General features: G+C 50.5%; 1 protein-coding gene across 1 annotated transcript in view; it reads right to left on the bottom strand.

Annotated features, from left to right (window-relative positions):
* The window catches only part of PER1 (period circadian regulator 1), a 35318-nt gene extending 23483 nt beyond the window's left edge, over nucleotides 1-11835 (bottom strand). Inside the window, exon 1 of the mRNA XM_088142277.1 lies at nucleotides 11705-11835. The gene's annotated coding sequence lies outside the window, so the exon portion shown is untranslated. The remainder of the gene's footprint in view (nucleotides 1-11704) is intronic.
* Between the last annotated feature and the right edge of the window lie 5838 nt (nucleotides 11836-17673).

Genomic DNA, 17673 nt, shown 5'->3' on the forward strand with positions numbered 1-17673 from the left:
CCAGTCCTCTCCTCCTGCCCGCCTGCAACGCCCCTCCTGCCCCTTCTCGGCCCCAGGACAGCATGCCCTGGCCCCGGCCCGCTCGGTTAACCTCCATCAACTGGAGCGCGCTCGCTTTTCAACCTCCAAAATTGACCCAATTAGGGCAGATTAACAAATTGGAACGACGAGCGCCCAGACAGAAACGAGAAGCAATCACAACAGAAGACTTCGACGCCTGCTAAATTTGGAAATGGGGCAGGACCTTCAACCCACGGATTTCTAGTTTTCCTCCTCATGTGGGATCAGGTCATGCTAACTCTTCAGTTTAAAGAGAAGGTTTAGTGAAGGAGAGGGGGCATTTTATTGCTCCTCACCTCGTGTCAATTTTCCCAGCCACCTTAGACAGCAGACTTTACAATGTTTGGAAATTAATAGCATTTCGAGGGGTTTTCAGATGGTTTGGGGCACGTGTGAGGCTGACACGGCTTATGGTTCCCGGAGGAAGAAATCTAGACATCTTGGTTACCAGCGGATGGAAAATATGGTTAAATAAAGTATATTCTGCAAAAATAAATGGGACAGGCCTATAATGCTTTGCCCTCAATAACTTCCAATTCTAGAAACTGAGCAGGACTTCCAAACCACAGAAAAGAATATGGATATGAAAGAAACATGCACGAGACATTCCTTGGATGACCCACCAGAAGAGCATTTAAAAAAAAAAAAATCAGGTGAAAACGGAAGACACACACACACACTCCTGTTGTGATCAACAAATATTACAGGGTTTTTCCCAGGTGAGGGATTTGTTCTAGAAATCACCACTAAGCATGATTAAAAAAGCCCGCCCTGGGACCCCTCCTATGGCTCCACTGATGGCTTTTTCTGCGTCTCCCTCTCGCCCCTTTAAAAAAACAATAAGGATTTTAAAAGAACAGTCTATTCACAGAGCCTCCACCACAGGTGTCATCTCCTGGGTACCGCCTTGCAGACAGGCGCCTTGAATTCCACAAACACACACACACAGAGGCGCTGGAGCCAGGAAAGAGGCCTTTATGTAACCACGGATTAGTTAGCGTAATTTGCAATGTCTCCCTAAAATACCTGGTCAGACAAAAGGACTGCAGTCAGAGAGCAGGAGCAGAGCCGGAAAAACCTGCGGAAAGGCAAGGAGGGGTGGAAGAAATTGCAGAATGGGCAGAAGCTGAAGGCCGGTAGCCTAATTTATTTCGATACGAAGCAGTGGTATGGCGAAATCGATTCAATTCAATTTAAAAAGAGGACCTGGCGTGGTTCAGGTATAATGCGCCTTTGGCCAGAAAGCAGGAATGGCTTTACTTCTCGGTAAACAGAGTACCCTAAAAGAGTACCTTTCGTGCCTTCTCCATGGGAGACCCTGTTCTCCTGTTTGTGGGCTCAAGCGTGCATCAGAGACCAGCCACTCCCGGATCCGGTAAACCTGGCTACCCACGGCGCACCACCGATGCAGAGCTCTGGCCCTCCACAATCGCCTGAATGACGTGTGGTTAGGTCAGATACGTTGGGACTACGTCACCCATTGTCCCTTGCCAAGACAGGCCATTCTTGAGGAGATCCAGCATGCAACATATTTGGAAGGCACCCATTGGAGAAATACTGCCCTAAAGAAACTTTGCCCTAGAGATTTCTTTTGGAAAAGCCACCCCCCCCCCGCCCCAGACACTGGCAGGCATGAATTCCTGGAGCAACAGTGGACGTGACATCAGCAGCCCCAGATGTGGGCCCTTCATTAAAACCTCTTGGGGCCCTCCCACCCCTGCTCTCAATTAGGCACTGAAACATGGTCTGGCGTTTCAATCCAGACTTGACGGTGGGCAGGACAATGGGGAGAGAGGCCAGCGCAGGTCTCCAGCTGCAACACGGGAGATAAAGGCTCAGCGGATGTAGCTTTCTCTTGCCTTCGCCTACCCCAAATTTTCGGTGATTGCGTAGACGCATGGTTAGAAAGGGAGCAAAGCTGCCTTCAAAGAGCCCAATTTCCCTCTTCATACAAAGACACGCAGACCAAGGGCCTTTACGTCCTCCAAACAAAAGCACTCTCTCTTCTATTGTAGCCACCTTTTATCAACCTGAACAGCGGGAATCCTAATGACTCTCCTATTCAATTCTCTTCCTTCCTTCCTTCCTTCCACTGAAGCCGCTGAGTGCCAGCAACAGCGTTTTCCATTGGTTTTCCTTCATGCGCCCCCACCTGCACAGCTGTGGGGGCCTCTCTAGCCCATATTTCTTCAGCACAATGGAGAACTTCCTGTCCAGCTGTTCATTCATTCAAAGGCCAAGGGTACTGATCGTTGGGAAGGGCAAAAAAATACCAAAAAAAATCAAAATGGGAACCACTCAAGAGACATTAACATGACCATCTCCTGTGGTCATCCAAAGGAAATAATAATTCGGGGGTGGGGGGAACTGTCCATGAGGATAATTCTCCATCCACAGAGCTTTCTTTAGCCTGGATGTGATGAGCAGACTTCTGCATTTCCTGTTCCCAAAAAGCCTTGCCAATAAAGACGTGGGGGCGGGAAAAAGTTAGCCTCACCCAGCTGTCTCCCAGCACACGGATGGAAGTACACTTCAACTTTTCCCCAGGATGACCAGAGCCACAGGCCAACGCTCCTGAAGGACCCAAGTGACCGAAAGCTGGCTGCGTCAGCGACTGCAAGTTTCCAAACATCACAGAATTCTTCAACAGTTGGGATCCATGACAACTTACCAGCTACTAGGTGTCCACAGAGCATGGTGAGAGCAAAAGTCCACCTGATTTTTGTGGGCATTAACCAAGGTTCAACAATTCCCCCTTGATTCCACAATGTTGCATACCCCATAGCCAACAAGAGTGGATGGCTGATGGAAAACTAGGCCTGCAACAGATGTGACAGATGTGCTGTGATGAAGGGGGAGATCTAATTTTCCACTCTCCTCAATCTGATGCAGATGTGATAAGCATATGCAGCTGTTCTGTCCTTGGTTATCTGACACTTCTACTCTAGTTCACTTTCATATTCAAGATAATAAATTCAAATAAATAAATAAACGGGGTGATGCGAGCTACCTCTTAATGAAAACAAACATATGCTTCGGTAAAATTCCCAACTTACCCACAACCATCGAAGCTTCACAATCACAGGCTCTTACGCCGTCAGCCCCAGAGAAAGCAGCTATCAAATGATCACCAGCTATTAACCAAGCTTTTAACAACATTTCTTTTTTGCCTTTAATGAAACAGAACCAAAACAAAAAAAAATAGCAAAAGAAAATATGCAACAGAAAGAAAATATACATTTATTCCAATACATGCATATATGCACAGTCTATGAAAGCGTACGCAGTGGTTCCCATAAAGGCTGAATATATTTCATTATAACTGTGCATATATATTCTCTATTTGTAGGGCAATTCATTCATAAGGGACATCAGGTCTTCAATCCACTGAATTAACCGAGCGCGCAAGCGTATCTTTCCATTGCTAAAGGAAACGGCTACTATAGGCTCAAGCCAGTGAGGAACTATAAGAAAAGCCCCATAACTTCTGAAAGCTTTTTTATCAGTTGCAGATGGATTTGTAATCGAGAAGAAAAATCTGCAGCGCGTGCAGAGGCCCGTCAGGTTTGCGGACAGACCAAGAAGAAGAGGCTGTTGGCAAGTTTTGCATCACAAACACACACCCCCCAATGCTGCCGCCCAGGCGGTCAAGGGGTCAGTCACAGATGGGCACTCTACTTCTGGCCTGAGTCGAAAGAGGACACTCCGGTGCAAAATACCCATATCAGAACTTCTTCAAGGTTATAAACAAGCATTTAAGCGGCAAACAAACTTTTGCTGGAGCCCATTGGGGTTGGGCGGCTAACACGTTCAAGTAAATTCATTCATTCATTCAAAGGTTGCTTCCAGAAAAGCCATTACAGAACCCAACTTCCCTAAATTTTAAGCTGACTCGCATCTGCCAGTAACCTGGGTTTGTTCAATTTTAGCAATACAGGCAGAGATTTCAATTCAGCAGGGGCCCTTGCCAGAGGATGTGCTCCTGAACATAAGCAGAGGGCAGAACGAATATCGAGGAAATGAGTCGCAGAATTTCCCAATAAATGAATAAAATAGGGTCCTTATATAGTTGACCTGGGGGCTCTATGGCAGTGTTTCTCAACCTTGGCCGCTGGAAGATGTGTGGACTTCAACTCCCAGAACTCCCCAGCCAACCAGGCTGGCTGGGGAATTCTGGGAGTTGAAGTCCACACATCTTCCAGCGGCCAAGGTTGAGAAACACTGCTTTATGGCTTGGCTTAGCTATCAAGGAATGCTAACAGGCAGCCATTTCAAGTAAAAGCTGGAATCACTAGGGATAGACAACTGAGCATCACTGAAGTACATTTCAGTGCATGATGTGCTTAGCGATTTAACTATCACCAGATGGAACTACTGCTCAATTAACTGCCTTGTTCAAAAATATGACCAGTAAGCCTGACGGAAAGGATGTTTTTTTTAAAAAAAAAACAACAACAAAAAACTGGCGAAGAAGCAGGTGGAAATATTTAGCCTCCCGTGCATTTTTTCACTAGCCGTGCACCTCGTTCTCGCGTAAGCAGATCAGCAGAACGCTTATTCCCAAACGCATACCCCAAATTATCTGAGGCACACAGCAATCTTTTGCAACATCGGGGAGACTCAAGGGTCTAGCAGGCCTTTACGGCATGGCCAGAAGGGGCAGGAGAAAATAAAATATATTTTTCTATTGCAAAATATTCCTCAAACCGCCTCCTTGCTGCACACTCACACACAGACATGCACATGAGACAGGAAGTTGGCGCAGCCTTTTAACCATCCAGAGATACACGGAACCAGCTAAAAAAAAAACTAGGCGGTTCTCCCCTTTCCCAAACTCGTCCCCTGCCTGGTTAAAAGCGAGGTTGCTGTTACCTCTTCTCCTGCACTTTACTCTGCTGCTAAGGAAAGGGAATTTTTGTCTCTTCCAACCTGAGATTCCAGGGTTCTCACACAGGCTTGGAACCTGAAGCTCATTTGGGCTTCTTTGGACTGGGGAGAATTAAAACGGGAGTGAAGGGGTCGGGGAGACGTATTGCTCCAATATCCAGAAGGGGATACCCGTAGAAATCAAAAATATCAATCCATCAATCCCGCTTTGATGCTCGGGAGAAAGGGAATACTGCATATAGACTACAGCAGTGTTTCTCAACCTTGGCAACTTGACAACAGTGACCCCATTTTCTTGGAAAAAAAACCAGACAAACCTGAAAAAGGGGGCACATCTGAAAGAGGTTCATAAGGATTGAAAATTGTTTATGTTTATACCTTTGCTTTACAAAGGAAAATCCAAGAGCAAAACCAAGAAAATAAACAGCGCAATTCAATCGATCTGCAGGACAGCTTTATAAGGAGGGCCCTGTGGCACAGACTCACAGGGCCAGAAGAGACTTGGCGGTCTCCTAGCCCACCCCCCTGCCCAGGCCAGAATCCCCTTCTAAAACTCCTTTGCTTCCCCTTCCAGGCCCCATGGCACTCCCGGGTGCCCCCCTCCAGATACGACTCCCCCCAAATGAGTTCAAACAGGGCAAGCCCAGGGAACGTCATCTGATCCTTGAGCCTCCACAGCTAAGAGCAAGACGCTGCAGCGGATGCTGCCAAGTCGTGCTAGGCGGCCCGTCTCCGCCCCTTGCCACCTCAGCCGGGCACGGTGCCAGCTGTAACCAGACCAAGCCGGCCCTGCTGCTTTCCAGCAAGCGTGGGCCAAATTCCTCCCATAACCAGGTCATCTGATCAGGCGCCTGGGCCTCCTCGCCCGTCCACAGGTCTTATATAATAGAACACTTCCGAGCACGGCTCCCAGAGCGGCGGGCGGGCTGTGCCACCTCCCACAGCAGCTGGAAGGGCCAGCTGCCACCACCAGCCGGGGGCGGGGCCTCTGGGGCAGAGGCTCCGCCCGCCCTCCGCCTGCCGCAGAGCTGGAAGCTGCTTCCACCCAGCGAATCGGAGGCGGCGCGGGGAGGCGCCGGCCGTAAAGAGCCAGACGGGAACATTTTGTTCTCTTGGCTCTCCCAGTTCAAGAGCCTGCCAGCTCCTCCCTCCCTCCCACCGCCTCCTGCTCACACACTCCTCCAACAAAAGGAGACAAGATCATGAAACGAAGGCGAAGCAGAAATGTTTGCATTGAGTCAGAGAAGCCAGCCAAGCTGGCTTTTGGGGAGGAGAGTTTGCTTAGGGGCAAAAAAAAAGGGGGGGGGAGAAAAAAAAATCAGCCTGGTAGCACCTTTTGCAATCCACCCCATTTTAGGGCAGGGCAGAAGCTTCGGTGAGCTTTTCAAGGGGGGGTTCGGGTTGTAAGCCATACTGTACAGTATTTTTCAAACTTTTTGCAGAAGGCCCCAGAGAGGAGGAGGCCGATAAATCCACGAGGCAGGCAATTTGGATGGCATCTTCTCCCAAAGCCACCCGCTAACTCAGTGGGCACCAACCCTAGATTGGGGCAAACAAATCTCTAGCAAAATGGCTTTAAACTCCAGGGGGTTTCAATTCTTCCCTGGATTGGGCTTCATACACTACAGCAGTGTTTCTCAACCTTGGGCACTCGAAGAGGTGTGGACTTCAACTCCCAGAATTCCCCAGCCAGCCTTGCTGGCTGGGGAATTCTGGGAGTTGAAGTCCACACCTCTTCGAGTGCCCAAGGTTGAGAAACATTACACTACAGTTTCTGAAGCAGCAGACCTTCAGGTATGCTCCCATCATCCACAGCCAGAGTTTGGCCATGCCACCTGTGGATTATGAGAGTCATAGTCCAAGGAACGGGATGAGCTAGTAGAGACGGGCAACCACAGCTCCATCGCTTGGCTCCTGGCGCTCCCATTTCAGAGTTAGAGCCATTAAAGGTGTGTGCAGCAGATGCAAGAGTTTTCCTGCGGGGCATCGGCGTGTCTCCATCCTGTCCCTGCAAAGCTGTGGCTTGTTTTTTTGAGGTTTTGCAAGGTGCTGCCCTCTGCTGGAAACACCGGCCTGGCCCCAGCTGGGCCCCCCTCCACACACACACACACACAGCTGCAGGTTCTTGCAGGACTGCCTCGCCCAAATTCGCACTGCTATGGAACATCTCGGGTTTGTGCAACCAGGGCAGTGCGTGGTTGCTGGAACACCAGTTCCACACATGGAGGAACCCACCCCGGGGCCTGTTCCAGCCCAAAATAATTCACACCCAGAAAGACTCACAGCTGCCTGACCTCGCATGGCGCAATCACCTTTCCCCTACTGCACTCTGAGCATGTTTGGGGTGTTACTGTACCTCTGATCAAGCGAAACAGCGACACGGAAGCTTCCGCGTTTGCACTGCCGGGGCCGCTCAGCATTCAACCCCCGTCTGCCAGAAACGCCCACGGCTTTCGCTCATTCTGCTCCGACCCACCGCGGGGTAGCCCAGAGCAAAGCGTTTGGCTTCGCGCAGGAATCCAGACGGTCCTCGGCAAACTTGAAGGGACTTTGGCTCTATCGTTTTGGCATCGTTAATCGCCATTTCATTAGCCGCTGGGCACTTCTCCGCATCCAGTCCAGCTCCTTCAGAACACCTCAGCAATTTCAAAATATGTGGAGCAACTCCCAGAATCCCCCAGCTAGCATACTTTAAGATGGGTGGACTTCAACTGGCTGCGGAATTCTGGGAGTTGAAGTCCACCCGCCTTAAAAGCTGCAGAGGTTGAGACATACTTTAGATTATTTATTAGGGAGTTTCACTTCCTCTCCAGCCTTCAATTATGCTCCCCTTCATTCTCTCTCAACTTCAGTTCTTCCTGGAAATAAAAATAAAACAGCGAGCCTACCTTCGTCTGAGTCACCTCTTCAAGAACTAAGAGACCGTAGGAACTCACGGACTTTGGCAAATCTCTTTTCCCGTTGGGATGTTAGTCATTCCTTCTTCAGAAACCCGGCCAATGAGGGTTAATCCTGGCCCTGCTAATTATAAACGTTCCTGCAGAGGACACCTTGAGGGATGGACCTTGCCATCTTCTCCGCTGTAATCCTGCTGCCGTTTTGCTCCTCGCAACCCGCTGATCTCAGTCTTCAAGAATTAAGCTTCACTTCAATTGTTTTGGGTTTTTTTTCCTTGTTTGGGGCTTGTTGCTGCTGCTGTTGTTTGATTTGTCTGTTGGGGTTGGGGTGGCACATTTTGTCCCACCGTCTGAGGATATATCACAGGTGGCACTTGTCAGTCTCTCCACCTCACCTCGTCCCACGGGTGCTCTGGGCCATCAGATGGCGGTGGGATCTCCAGCCCTTCTGAATTCGGGTAGCAAAAAGTCAGGAGGAATCTGGGAAAACCTCTTCCAACTAACACATTTTATTAATCAGAAGCTGCGCCTCTCTGTTTCATATTTAGGAATGTTTGTTCCTTATCGAAAGGAAAAAGCTATAATTGCCGAACAATGATGAAAAGCTCAGGCTATTTTCAAAAGAACGTTCCTCTTGTTCTTGTAATATATGCGCGCGGGCAACACACATTTCTTTTATTAATATTCTTCCTTTCAAAAAATGCTGTTCTGAGACGCGTTCCAGCTCCACATTCTTGCTGGACCGTGAAAAACACACACAATTTGCATGCACACAAACACGTGACTCAACAACTCGCCAAAACAGAAAGAAAAAGAGGGGGAAGAGGGAAAACTACCACCAAAAAGGACACTCACTGAGGGAAATAACAGAGTCAGAAAGAAGATCTGCTTCCCCGTGTCCCACTCAGAAGCAAGAAGGGTGGACTAGAAGAACATCCATCGGGAAAAGACTCAAAGGGTTCGCAAAGGCGAGGTGGTCTTTTGGATGACAACAGAGGAACTATTCCGGCTGGATGCGAAAGCCTTGTGCGTTTCAGGATGGGGAGCAACAGATCTATAAGGGCAAAACAGGCACCAAAGAAAGTTTGGGCAGCTGGTGGGAGACCACGTTTTCAGCCCCTGAACCTGGCTTGAGAGTTCTGCAAAAAACAGCTGTCCGCCAGCAGCTTCGCCACAAATGTCAAGAGGATCCGAGCGCCTGCCTTGGAGATTGCTCGTTTCTAATTGCACACAGCATACAATAACGGAAAGGACAAGTGGCAAATATCCAGGATACGTTTGGCCTCCCTGCCTGGTTTGGGAATATTTGAGGGTGCAGCTTTGCTACAAGGAGGTCTCACCTGTGAATGCCCCTAAAAAGGTGAAACCCAGCGTAACTAAGGCAGTCCTGGAGCAAACTGAAGCAAGCTTAAATTGCAGGTGGGTGGCAGTTAGCAAATAGGTTTTGCAAAATGCCAGTGTGATTATCCTGAGTAGATTTTAAATGGCTCTATCGTTATATTTGGTTGGTAGACTTCAGATAACTCAGCAACTGGGTCTGTTTCCCCCTCCTCCTGTGTATTAAAGCTGACCTTCAGTTTCCCTCTGGATACTTCTATGCTGTAGGTTTTACTTTTTGAGAATGTTATTTGTCTTTAAATATGGTACAGACCAGTGTTTCTCAACCTTGGCAGCTTTAAGATGGGTGGACTTCAACTCCCAGGATTCCCCAGCCAGCCATGGGAATCCTGGGAGTTGAAGTCCACCCATCTTAAAGCTGCCAAGGTTGAGAAACACTGGTATAGAGAGAGAGAGAGAGAGAGACCTCATCAGGTCAATAAATAACCAGGAACTCAAAATGACAACAGACTGCTCTTTTATTTGTACATGTGACAAGCACGTCACCACCCCTTCCCACTGCAGCTCCTTTTCCCCCCAACCCATAATCCTAGGCAAACATGAACACCGTGCAATAAACCAGCTGATGTTTGGTGATATAATGACTCATTCTCCTCGGAGTATTACATGAACACAATGCCCCAAACAGCGCAACAGCTGTGTTTCGTTTATTACATAACTGCAATGGAGAACTGCATATCCCTGGATATTCACCCTGGTGTTACCTAATCGTGGTTTTTACTGAGAAGCAGGCAGGAAGGCATCACCGGGCATTCAGAAGGAGCCATCACCCCGCTCATAGAGAAACCACTGGGGATGACAACTCCCGCTGTTCATTCAGAGCGCACTGAGCATTTCCAGCAAGCAACAAGGCGCAACTCGGTTCCAAAGCACAGAAGCCAGTCTTACGGATCTCCCAAAGTGGCAGGAAAATCTCCCCCCCCCCCCCAAAATGATTTCCAACTGAATCACTGGCTCCCAGGATTCTCTGCCCTTCGTAACTACCAGGAAAAGAGGCATTATGTTTCTATAGAAACATTTAGGTGTTCTGATCTAATCTTCTTAACTGATTTCCACGTCTCTGTTCAGTGCAATGATGGTGCAATCATGCTCAGTTGCTCCCTCCTCAGATTCTCTCCCATCCTCCTCCTCCGCGCAGCCTCACTATCTCGCTTTTATTCTAACACACACACACCCCGACAATTCCCCACAACAAACCTTGTTCTCTCTGTATTTAAGACCCACCTCCTGTAAGCAGGACACATCAAACAGCTGTCTCCAGTGGGCAATCTCTGCCTTCTGCTAATTCCAGCCCCGTTGCCCTGCACTCCTACTCAGCTACGCCCCTAAAGCCCCACCGCATAATTTTGCCGTCGTCCTTCAGCTAAGCCCCCTCCCCTAAACCTTTTCAGGAGCCTTTTCTCCTGTTGGCCCTCTGAACAATGCCTCTCCCCATGTACTGCCCCAATCTCTTCAGTGTAAGCACATTTGTCATTCCAGCGAGTTCATAAACAGACCTATTCATCACGCTGCCATCCAAAAGTTCACCTATGCAAAATGTTTATGAAGATCACACCGTTCAGGCTTAAAGAACAGCTGCCTCCCCCAGCCCGCGCACACACCCCTTTTTGGAAGTTGGCTTGGCCAGGTTCATCTGACACCACCTCTTCAGACCACACCACGGAGAAGGCTGCCAGCACCAGCTCGGCCAGGGCCAGGGCCAGGGCCAGCCTGCCAACCTCCTGGCCTCCCCCAGGATTCCCAGACATGATCCACCTGGAACCGCTGGCCAGCATTTCTAAGAACCTGGATTAGCAGAGCTGTTCGAAGATGCACCGGACGCTAAACGCGATTCGCCACCGGCTGCTTCCCGGACTTCGGGTAGCCAGCCCCGCAACTGGCGCTGCCTGACCCGCATCCACGCCCCCTCTCCGTCTCTCTCGCTCCGCACCCGACTTGGTCCCCTTCCACTCCCGGCTTTCATTCGGTTTCCCGACGGGAAGCCTCCCTTTCCACCCCATCCCACCCCACCCCCTCGAGGCAGCCGGTGGGTCACCGGATGAGACGGAGCGCCCCCCGGCCCGACCCAGCAAGGCTGCTCGCGCGCTCCCCCGCCCAGCAGCCCCTTCTCAGCCTCGCCAAGGCGCAGCCCCTCCCGCCCTCCGCGCACCCCACGGCAGCAGCCAACGTCCCCTCGGCCTTCCCCGCCCCTCCCAGCCGCTCCACCCCAAGGCTCAAAGGGGGTCCCCAGGCGCGCCCGCCCCCTTTCCTGCGACCCTTCCCCCTCGACCCTGTCCCCACCAGGGACGGAACCCAGGTCCGCCTTCTGACCCAGCAGCGCCCCCGCCCCCACCCTGCGGACCCCCGGGATGCCCCCAAATCCGCCCCCCGGCCCAGAAAGCCCCCGGCCCCTCCCTCCTGACCGGCCCCAGGCCCGTCTGTGGAGCCCCGCGCCCCAACCCCGCCCGGCCATCCCCGCTCACCTCCCCAGCCGACTGACCCCTCGGCTCGGTCAGCGGCGCGCTCGGGTACAGCCTTCGGCTTCAGCCCATGCAGCGGTCCGCGTGCGGCGCTGCGACACACCCCCCACGCTGCTGACCAATGGCGGCCGTCCTTTCCACTCTCTCCGCCCACATTCCGCCCCCTTGGCGCCCTTGTATAAATATGCAGAGACGGCCACCGCTTCATTGGCTGGCCGGCGCCGCAACAGGCAAGAAGCCGCCTGACGCCCTGGCGAAGCCGGCAAAATGGGGGCACCCGCCCCCTTTCCCCTCCTATTGGGTTGCTCCGCAGCAGCATGCAGGAGTCCTCGTGCCTGGGCCACGCCCTCCGCGAGCGCCCGTTGGCTGGCCCTGCAAAGGTCCCTTTTGATTGGCTCGCGACAGCCAGCCCGCTGAGAATGGGGTTACACGTGCGGAGAGGATCACGCGGCCGGTGCCTCTGGGATATGGTGGCTGGCGCTTTGCGAGGGAGGCGGGGCTCTTGAGATATGTTTAGAAAAAATGCTTAAAATCTCTTTTCCATGTTACTGTAATACAAAATGGAGAAAGGCGTCCACAACCTCCCCAGAATCAGTTGAATCTGTTAAAATAGTGGTTCAAGTGACCCACAACCATCCTAATGAGAATGTGGTATCCACAGATGTGTGTGTGTAGTCTGTGTCTGTGTATTATACTCTGCACGTGCCTTTGCCGACACAAATTTTTGCCTAAAACAAATTTTGTTAAATATATATATCTCCAAGGAAGGAATGAACAAGCTAATTATGGACATTTCAGCCAGATATTAAATTAAAAATTAGATTTAAAAGCCCGTAGCTCAGCCTTAGCAACTGTGAGCCAGTTTGGTGTGGCCCTTACGGCATCAGGCTCGAATCCGGGAGGTTGTGAGTTCAAGTCCTGCCTAGGCACAAAGCCAGCTGGGTGACCCTGGGCCAGTCACCTACTCTCAGCCCTGGGAAGGAGGTCAGGGCCAACCCTTCTGAAAAAACTTGGCCAAGCCTAATTATAGACATTTCCACCAGAAATGTTCTGTCTCCCTAACAGGTTACAAAGCCCGTCACTCGGTGTTTCTCAGCCTTGGGAACTTTCAGCCGGGTGGACTTCAACTCCCAGAATTCCCCAGCCAGCAGAATTCTGGGAGTTGAAGCCCACCCCGCTTAAAGTTGCTAAGGTTGAGGAGCACCGCTGCAGCTCACGGGCACAAAAGAGAGAGGAAAGATGACGATGGTTTCGTAAGACGGGATGGATCCCGGTCGTGCGAAGCGGATGAGCGCATCCTTCGAAACAACTTGGGTTCGCCTAGAAAGAAACTCAGACGCTGAGACTGAGGGTGACGTGGAAATTAGGCCGGCCCTTGGATGTCATGCGGGTTTTCGATGGGCTGCACCTAAGCGAGAGCCCGGCTGAAGATCCGTGTTTTATAGCATCCAAAAGCCGTTCATCGTGGAGTGAGGGCAATGCAAGGAACTGATATTCCGTTGGCGACCCAGATGAAGGCACGCATCTAAGTCCCCCTGAGCCCCCACAGCCTTAATCTCCCACTGCGTTGGCTTCTTTGGGTGCATAATCGGTCGCCCTGTCTTCAAGCCAGATTTATGCAGTTGACTACAAGCAGTCCTCGACTTACCACCACAGTTGGGACCAGAACGTCAGTTGCTAAGCAATGTGGTCATCAAGTGAGTCGCACCTAATTTTACGACATTTTTTACTGCGGTCGTTAAGCGAATCCGGCTTCCCCCATTGACTTTGCTTGTCAAAAGCCCCCTGGGGAAGGTTGCAAATGGCAATCATGTGACCCCGGGACGCTGGGCCCAAATTTGGATCACATGACCGTGGGGATGTGTGATGGCCATAAGTGTAAGGACTGGTCTTAAGACACTTTTTTCAGCGCCGTCGTAACTTCAAACAGTTGTTAAACAAGTGGTCGTAATTTGAGGATTACCTGTATCTTTTATGAGGTGCCTACAAGGATACTTGCTTGTAAAGTAACCCCAGAAATGCAGCTATTGTTGCTTTTGCTGGGGAAATACAAGCTGGTAAGCACTTTGTACCAGTTTAATTGGGAAGGATATTCACCTATACTTTATGCAATTATGGTTACTGGGATTGATTGTCACTGTGGGTGTTTTAATTCTTGCTTAATATTCTGTACATATAAACACATAAGCAAGAATTAAAACATACCTACCCGCAGAGTCTATATATTCTGCAAGCCACCAAGAGTTAATGGGCCGCAGCCGAATAGAAGTTTGTTAAATGATTAAATGAACAACAAGTTGCAAAGTGGTTTAGAGTCAAAGCATGAAGTGCAAGAATAAAATCAGTATAAAACCTTCGTCAAAGAGGGGATGGGGTGGGGAAAGGAAGGTTAAGAATTAGGACCAGTGGGTCTCGTGCCTGTCGGTAAGTGCCGTCCTGTGAAACTTTCAAATGTCTCCTCCTGTTTTCCACATCGGTTGCTCTCCAGATGCCTCGGACTACAGCCCCCATAATCCTCCAGCCATCGTGAGTTCTTTTGATTGGAATGGATGGGCACTGTACAGTGGTCTCTCTAGCCCAGGGTTTCTCAACCTTGGCCACTTGAAGATGGGTGGACTTCAACTCCCAGAATTCTGGGAGTTGAAGTCCACCCATCTTCAAGTGGCCAAGGTTGAAAAACCCTGCTCTAGATGATGGACATCCGGGTTCACAGCATCATTCTTCGGCTCCTGTTGGCCTCGATGCCCATTTCTCCTCCTGCCCGCCTGCGCCCGTGACAGATTGGAAGCCCCGTCGGGCTGAGACCCTCAGCCTATTCCTTACGTGAGGATGGCAGACAATAATAAAATACGTCCTCGGCATTTCCAGCCACAGGTCTTACTCATGACTCCCTAAGTTTGCTCTGTCGCCATAGCAGCAGCTTCTGTATGCACAACCAGAAGCCGAACATTTAATATAGACGCTCTGAAGATAAACTGCTTCTTATCTTCGGTACAAAGCAGCATTTAAGCCAGAGAAAAATTCAAGGGCGGAACTAAGAAACGCTTTCCAAAAGCGCCTATTCTATTAAAAATATCTAAAACCGAACCCTATACGTAACTCGATTTTAAAAAGACCACTCCGTTTCCATATTTTTCACACGGATACGAAAGACCGTGCATTAATGGTGCTACCGTTTGTACGGTAAAAGTTAAAGGACCAGAGTAAAGGACCAAGGGGAGTTTTTGAAAAATAAATAAAACTAAAGCTCAGCTTCCTGAAAGAAAGGACTATAATAAAGGACGTATAGTCGCTGTAATCAGGCATCATTTGTTAAAAGCCGGGCTTCTGAGAAGCAGGATCGGGCCGGGTTAGATAGGAGACCACCAGGAAGCCCAAACTTTCTACTGGGGAGTCATTAGCTAGATCCTGAAAGGAGGTCAGGAGCAGCCACTTCCACGGCGCTGCCAAAAATAGCATGAAGGTGGACGTGCCTGAAATCACCAGGAATTCATTCTGACTCAGGGAACCTGTGCCTTTTTTTAGAAAAGAAGGAAGTGCACAAAAGGCTGGGCTCCTGATGCATCAACAAGGGCGCCATACGTGTAATGTTATGGATGCCAGCGGGGGGAAAAAGCACATTTTGATTGGTTTCTCCCGCAGGTGTCCCATTTCACATTTTCTGGGTCGTCATTACTTTGCCACCGACCTCCAGGCCGTCCATTCCCCCCACCCCGCAAATCCAAGAGCAGGTGTTGCGAAACATAAACCCAGGTATTATCTTTAATTCAGCTCCTCTAATCCCCGCAGGCGGCAAGAAGAATATCGTCTGCGCCCCGCTGCAAGGGCGGGCAGGGTGTGTACTGTACACCGCTTCCTGCCCTGGTCTGTTCATCTGCTTAATCGCTCGGGGTATTCCTGCCCAAGACGATTTATCTCGGAACGCCTTCAGATCCCTTAATTTCGGCTCGGCCTCCTGCAAGATACTGCTCTGTTTTTAACCTTGCCGTGGTTTTTCAATGCATTGTTTTGACAGAATGTGGTCGGTTGTTTTAATCACATTTTTGGTTTGTTAGCCCAATGTCTATACCCGTGTTTCTCAACGTGGGCCGCTTGAAGATGTGTGGACTTCAACTCCCAGAATTCCCCAGCCAGCCATGCTGAAGTCCACACATCTTCAAGCGGCCCACGTTGAGAAACACTGGTCTGTATAGTAAGCTGCCTTGAGTCTGGCAATGCAGAAACGTTTTGAAAGCATAAATAAAAGTCCGCATTGTCTAAGACAGGGCAACGGGGAGGGGGGTTTCTAGCCCCTAAGGTTGCCCCGCAGCATCTGGAGCATCCGCCACGCACCAGAGCCTTACTTTTATCCTTGCACTCAAGAGCCAGCTTCCTAAGAGGCAAAACCACATCTCTAGGAAAAACCACTCTGCTTCCCTTTGGGGAAGCGGATCCCTTCCGCCACCCATTCCCTGCCAACAGGCAACGTCTCCTCTCCCGATCCCTGCTCTGGTCCCATCCGCTCCGGGCCTCCTTCCCGGGCATGTTGAGTGCCACCCAGCCTCCCCCCCCCCGCCCACCCCCAGGCATTCCTCGGCTCTTCTTCACGCCCGCTGCTGCCACTTGGCAACCTCGCCCTGTGGTGGAACCAGATGAATTCCCCGCAGAGAAAGCTGGGTCAGGAGGTGAGGACAGTTTGTTCCCGTCGGACCGAAATTATTAATAGCTAAGCTCCAGGGCCTAGCTGTTCTCTTCTCTCCCGCGACTAGAAAAACAGCTCCCTCCTCCTTGCGATTGGGCACAGCCTGGTGACGTTTGCTGCCTTTTCAGCCCGAGAGAAAGCCAGCTTTTCTGCACAAAGGGGGGGGGGCAGGGGAGGCCACTTTTCCCGTTTTTTTCCTCTATAAAGGCACCCAGAAAGAATGGCGACCGTCACTTCCTTCTGGCTCAAAAAGGTGGGTGCTGTTGGTCCCACAGTAGGCATTACATGGCTCCACGAGGCCGGGTGCCCGATGCTGGGTCCCCAGCCTGGGCCTTCCGACCCTTCCCTTGGCATCTGCCGCTCACCCGTCTCTTCCTTTAAAATAGAAAGCTTAATTTGGGGGTTTCAAGGGGGAGGTTGCAGCTTCGTTTGAAAAGGTGCATACTGGCAACCCAAAAGGGTGAGGCGGTGCCCCACAAGAGGGGTGCTATGGGGGCCAGATGGCACTCTAGTAAACTGGGGCTTTATAACCATCTCCCTTCCCCCAGCAACGATTTTGTCCACGGGCATAACCTCCATGCCTGCCATGGACCCACCACACGTCTCAAAATTCCAGCGTGCCCCCAGCCCCAAATAGTTTGGGCACTCTGGGGCCAGCCGCTGCTGCTGAACTAACCCTTGCATTTCATTGCTATTGGCCCCTTGCTATTCAACACATTGCTGCCCGTTGTGGATTACAGTTGAGCCAACTAGGTTACCCAGTTAACCCAACGGCCCAGGCTTGTGCAAAAACATCACACCGTAAATTACCGTTTGGTCCCACTTTGCGTGAACCCAGCCTACAAGAGCCCAGGCCTCGTTTGCTAGCTTTTCATGCAGGTCGTCCAAATCAAGATGCCCACCAGATAATTTACGATCACGGGGCACGTTCTCTGCCGTCATTAGCAACTATGGAAACTGAAGTTCAACGCATCAGCTTAGATACCCACGAGGGGTGGAGGTGGGGGGTGTTCTCATAGTAAATATTTAGGGATTTCCGGAGCGGGAGTTCTTGTGTGGCAGATATCCAAGGGTTGTAGACTGTGACTGGCAGGTTGCAAATCATCCTCAAAAGCAATGGCAACCCGCTTCCAAAGTTGCTAAGAAAATGACCTGGGTCTCTCCATGTGATCACCAAAACTTGAGGAAGACGTTTGCTAGGACAGAACAAAACGTTTTTGCAATATCACAGCATTTTACACAAGGTAGGTGCCCAAAGGCCATTTTTTAAAAAAGAATTTGACTCTCTTGC

Source organism: Python bivittatus, unplaced genomic scaffold (assembly GCF_059951505.1).
Source record: "Python bivittatus isolate LINGU-HERP-01145 unplaced genomic scaffold, Pbiv_v1 ctg000370_np1212, whole genome shotgun sequence".
NCBI lineage: Eukaryota > Metazoa > Chordata > Lepidosauria > Squamata > Pythonidae > Python > Python bivittatus.